This window comes from Sinocyclocheilus anshuiensis, unplaced genomic scaffold, assembly GCF_001515605.1.
Source record: "Sinocyclocheilus anshuiensis isolate Anshui unplaced genomic scaffold, SAMN03320099.WGS_v1.1 scaffold1325, whole genome shotgun sequence".
In the NCBI taxonomy this organism is placed as follows: domain Eukaryota; kingdom Metazoa; phylum Chordata; class Actinopteri; order Cypriniformes; family Cyprinidae; genus Sinocyclocheilus; species Sinocyclocheilus anshuiensis.
This window is the reverse complement of record NW_015552751.1, coordinates 553,114-559,166: the sequence shown is the minus strand read 5'-3', so window position 1 is coordinate 559,166 and position 6,053 is coordinate 553,114. Positions and strand designations below refer to the sequence as shown.

The following is a 6,053-nucleotide window of genomic DNA, read 5'->3' as shown; positions in this document are numbered from 1 at the left end:
CATACATTATATATCTATATATATATATATAAATTATATATATATATATCTATATATATATAATTTAAGAATTTTTAAAAATGTATTTATGGTATCATATATATTGTATAGCATAAATAAATACATTTAAAAATTATTATTATTATTATTTTTTTTTTATATTGGACCTGTTGAACATGTTTTCATGAGATTTGCCCATTTCTAAAGGGAAACCTGTCATAACTGATTCATGTTTCGTGTTGACACATCAGTCAAAGTAACCATACGGTGATCCAAAACTTTGCTAATTTCTGTCTTAATATTAAAACATGTACCTTGTTTGATCTGTAAAGCACTTAAGATCCACTTTGTCCCCTGAATATTAATAGTGAGACTGATCATTTCAGGTTCCAGAGTGAAATGTGCTGTCCAGTCATATTAGCTTCAAGAACTCAGATGTCCTGACGTAACCTCCTAGACGAGAGGCAGTGTTTCTCTTCTCCTGACAAAATATTAATGGGACGACGGCACAGAGAAAGTATAGCTTGTTTTGACTGGAGAAAATTTCTTCACAATGGAGAAATTGTGCTGTTGTGGCACGTGACACATTTGCATGGTTGACTGATCATGGCAGGTTGTGCGTGAAAAAAATTCTGCTATCTAACATAACAGGTTTGGTCCAAAAAGTTCAACAGTTTCTGTGGGTCAAAACAACTAAGCATGATGTCAAAGTCAACATGAAACGGCATTTGCAACCCATTTTACTTCCGTAATGTGCCATATTTCTAAGTAAACATGAATGTATTTATTTATTTGCAATTATGTGCACTGGTGAGTCGTACAAAATAAGACTAGGAACGCGTATTAAGAAAGTTAACAGGGTCGATTTTGATTTCATGTTGACTTTAAAATAAATGTTCCCATGTATTGTAGTGGTGATGTGGCCTCACTGGTTTGTTTCTAAACGTTTGCACCTCTAAACACTATTTTTCATACATTTTTGTTCCTTTACATCACTTCTCTTCTTTTTCTCAGTCGTTTAGGCCACAACTGTGGCCTGGCTCTACATAAGTACTACGTTTACATAGGCATGCACAATACAGTGTAACCATGAGCAATTACGAAGTTCATTTAAGTGTAATCACACATGAAATACCTGAATAAAGCATGAATAGAGGAGAACTACTGTCTTTAAAAGTGCCTCTCAAGGCTATATAAATGTTCAGAGACTGCTGATCTCTCTGTGTACTGTGTTTTATGCTGTCATATGGTTTGATTTGTCTAATATAAATGTTCTAGAAGGCCCTTCTGGCAAATAGCATATCAGTGTAAGCCACTGAAACAAATTCAAAGCTTTACTATGGCACGATTTTAGGCTGTTTCTAAATGAAAGGTTTTCCTGAATTATATCTCAAAACAGCCCACTCTCACAATGGAAACATCACTGCTGCATGAACCAGCAAAACATCTTTCTCTGGCTGTTTTTAACCTCATTTCGGAGGATTCAGTATAAAGCCTCAGTTATCTTCAGATGTTCTCAGGTGTTTGGGGAACGCAGTACAGAAGTTGCAGGAGCAACAATTCAGTTAAATAGTTTTAAATAGTGATAGCGCTGTAGGAATTGCATTAGACTGATTGCTTGGTATTCAGCACTGTTTTAAACTAACTTAATGCAACATACACATGAGCGGTAAGCGAGCTAACATATATGATACAATGTGATAAATAAAGAAAAACATGGATAAACTGACAGTAATGTTAATGTGAGACTTTTATTTTAACATTAAAATAAACAGAATGAATGAATGAATAAATAAATAACAAATGAGAGTAATTTTACTGTAAGCCCGGCTGTGTACTTGGTAAGATGATAAAAAAATAAATAAAATAAAATGAGAATAATTTAAATGTAAGCCTTGTTGTGAACTTGGTAAGCTGACAGACAAAGCAAAGCAAAGCAAAGCAAAGCAAAACAAAAAAAAAATAAAAAAACAAAACAAAACAAAACAAAAAACAGATAAAAAACAAAACAAAACAAAACAAAAATCAAATCAAATCAAAACAAAAAACAGATAAAAAAACAAAACACAAATCAAAAAACAAAGCAAAACAAAACAAAAACAAGTCAATAACAAACCAAAGATAATTGAGACTTTATGAAATCCTCATATTCAACATTAAAAACAGCTGCGGAGACTTTTGGTGAAATTATCACCAGAGTGATGTTTCCTTGTGATTGTTTAGCTCAAAAACAAGAGCTGTTGTTTGGCAAAAAATATCCATGTGTGGTTATGTGTTTGCTGTGGTCAATTGTTTACAGTATGATGCATGAAATAAATAATATCGCGATGGATCAAATGCCCTTTTCTCCACCCGGCAGCTTTCTGAAATGAGACGTGGCGATGAACAGCAATTCAGGATGTGCCCAATTCAATATCAACACACTTCATAGTCTATAACAATAGCCTAAAATACCCCACTAAACATAATCTATCAATAGCCTTTAGACGGTTTTGCGCCCATAACCTGGAAACTAGTTTTTTGCCAAAGGTTTTCAATAAAACACACCCCAAGTCCCCATAAACCTACACTATACACCCTGAATTAATTGTGTCTAACTCTTAATTGGCATATTATATGAAGTAGCATGTATGTCGCGTAAGATAATCGTTCGGTGGCAATATTGTACATGGTTACGGTACCGACAGAGATGAAAAAGATTTGGTCCTCTGGTCCCTACGGGTGAGAGAAAGAGAGTTCGTTATACTGCGTCAGTGTCATATACACATTTTACCGTTAAACCCTCATTATTCCACGCGAGTAAAAGCTACAACTGTCTTTTGATATGTGCATGGATCCGTCTTTTGCTTTAGCGAACTCTACCAGTCCCAGCCATGCACTGTTCTTCCAAAGTGTTGGGTATATAGCGTTTTTCAAAAGAGAAAAAAGTTTTCAGTTTATTTGTTTTCGTCCTCGTCTCCGCCGTTATATTACTTTTATATTTAATTTTGTATTTTACTTTTTATTTAAAAATTAAAATTATTAATAATAATTTTCAATTACTAATAATTATTGTATATTATTAACAACAACAAAAACAATAACAACAACAATAATAATATTATTTTATTTTAATTTAGATTTTTATTTTATTTAAATAATAATAATTCTTAGCGAACTCTACCAGTCCCAGCCATGCACTGTTCTTCCAAAGTGTTGGGTATATAGCGTTTTTCAAAAGAGAAAAAAGTTTTCAGTTTATTTGTTTTCGTCCTCGTCTCCGCCGTCGCTGTCGTCCCCCGTCACGCCAGTCTTTCATCGCCGTGGAAACACACGCTTTCGTTAAATGCGATATGCTTCACGAAACGCCCTTATGCGCTTGTTTTTCCACTTTGTTTGCTTCTTCGTGTGTTTTTTGTGTTGTTGTTTTTTTGTTTTGTATTTTTTTTTTTTCATGTGTTAGTTTTTCAAGAAAAGTTTCCATCCGTCAAAACGTCAAGACTACAACCGTCCAAAACCTGCCAGAGAGAGGGAAAGAGAGAGAGAAATGTCAGAGTTTGACTCGGGAGACAGACAGCAGCAGCAGAGGAGGAAAACAGCTCAGCTACATGCTGACAGCTTGATATCTGGATGTCAAACCAGGAGCCATCAGGCACAGCCAGAGCTGTGTGAAGCTCAAACTCAGGCCTGCGCTCTTGACATCACATTAAACATGATAGAAGCACCCAGAGAGATGACATGATACAGGTGTGCCGATGGATTGCATCATCCACTCTGCAGCTTCAAGAAAACATTTGACTGTTTGCCAGAAGAGTTTAGCGGAGAAGTTTGCGGCTTTAAAGAAGAGATTACTTAATTCAGCACAAGCTTTTATACTCAAAACGTGGGATGTAGCGATACAGACATTTTGATGATAATAATAACTGATTATTATGTCTCATTGTGGCCGATTATAAGATTTTTATTTAAAATATAAAATCATCATCATTATTGTTGTTGTCAAAAACACTAGTAAAATCATACATCAAAATATTATATAATTTACAATTATGATTTGTAATAATAATAATAATTATTATTATTATTATCTTAATTATTTTATTTCATTTTTATAAAAAATAAAATTGATATTAATACTAATAAAATAATAACAAGAACAACAACAAGAACAACAACAATTATTATTATTATTTTGAAATTTAATTTATTTAAAAACAAAATTAGTTGTCGTTGTTTTTGTCAAAAACACTAGTAAAATCAGTCATCAAAATATTATATGTTACAATTTTATTATTTAAATTTATAAATCAGAAAAAATAAGGCCTGATATTATTTGCTTGCAGGTAATTACAATAATATTACAGAACTGTAAATTGTACTTAATCTTTACAGCATGCTTTTAAAAACATTAGCAAATTTGTTTAGCCAGTTTTTAGAGAGAAAAGACACCATTTAAACACTATTAATGCTGCCTTGCGAAGTCAAAGAACCTCCTCACTTTTAATAAAATGTAAATCCGTTCCCCGCACTTTATTCGGGCAGGTGTGTTCATGTAGTGGTTTTCAAGGGCCACTGTGAATAAATCTAAATTTAAATTCAAAGAGACAAAATAGTTACAAGTACGACGGCGTTTTAGTGCCATGTTAAAAAAAAAAAAATCTAAGATTACGAGATTAAAGTCGGAATATTTCGAGAATAAAGTCGAAATTACGACAATAAAGTCGAAATATTTCGAGAATAAAGTCAAAATATTACGAGAATAAAGTCGAAATGTTTCGAAAATAAAGTCGAAATATTATGAGAATAAAGTCGAAATGTTTCGAGAATAAAGTCGAAATTATGAGAATAAAGTCGAAATATTACGAGAAAAGTCGAAATGTTACGAGAATAAAGTCGAAATGTTACGAGAATAAAGTCGAAATGTTACGAGAATAAAGTCGAAATGTTACGAGAATAAAGTCGAAATGTTACGAGAATAAAGTCGAAATGTTACGAGAATAAAGTCGAAATGTTACGAGAATAAAGTCGAAATGTTACGAGAATAAAGTCGAAATGTTACGAGAATAAAGTCGAAATGTTACGAGAATAAAGTCGAAATGTTACGAGAATAAAGTCGAAATGTTACGAGAATAAAGTCGAAATGTTACGAGAATAAAGTCGAAATGTTACGAGAATAAAGTCGAAATGTTACGAGAATAAAGTCGAAATGTTACGAGAATAAAGTCGAAATGTTACGAGAATAAAGTCGAAATGTTACGAGAATAAAGTCGAAATGTTACGAGAATAAAGTCGAAATGTTACGAGAATAAAGTCGAAATGTTACGAGAATAAAGTCGAAATGTTACGAGAATAAAGTCGAAATGTTACGAGAATAAAGTCGAAATGTTACGAGAATAAAGTCGAAATGTTACGAGAATAAAGTCGAAATGTTACGAGAATAAAGTCGAAATGTTACGAGAATAAAGTCGAAATGTTACGTGAATAAAGTCGAAATGTTTCGAGAATTTAAATCGTAGAAATTAAAGTTATAATATTTTGAGAGTATAGCCTTTAATGTGCATGCAAATGGCCCGGATTGAGAGCACCGAGAGAAGTTGCCAGGCCACCGGAATTGATTTGAATATTGTTGTGTCTGAGCGGCCGCATCATCTTACTGGGATGAGGAAGAGTCAATTTTAAGTACTCGCGGAAACATCTTAATATCAAGAATATGATATTTATTAACAGACTGAACAGGAACAACTTTTTATAACTTTTTAACCCTTTTTTAATACACTACAAATATATGTGGGATTATTAGCAGAAATCATACCATGTGTCATACTCGCGGGGACAGTATGCTTGGAAATAATATTTCATGTCTTCCATTGCATTCGTTATTTGTAGTGCGCCAGCCACCCAATAGCAATAAGCTTTGTGCTTTTGGTAGGCCTACTTTTAATATAAGTCTCAGCTTTCAAAATCAGTTTTATAGCAAAACACAAATTATGTGTCTTACAATAATGTGTTTTTCAAGCTCTTTAATGATCAGATCGCTGTATTTATGTGAACCAATTCATTAAATTACTGTATTC

At 32.9% G+C, this 6,053-nt stretch overlaps 1 protein-coding gene across 1 annotated transcript in view; it reads right to left on the bottom strand.

Annotated features, from left to right (window-relative positions):
- Positions 1 to 3,221: 3,221 nt before the first annotated feature.
- LOC107667861 (CUGBP Elav-like family member 5) overlaps positions 3,222 to 6,053 on the bottom strand; it is a 208,988-nt gene continuing 206,156 nt past the window's right edge. The window contains exon 12 of the mRNA XM_016459588.1: positions 3,222 to 3,497. The gene's annotated coding sequence lies outside the window, so the exon portion shown is untranslated. The remainder of the gene's footprint in view (positions 3,498 to 6,053) is intronic.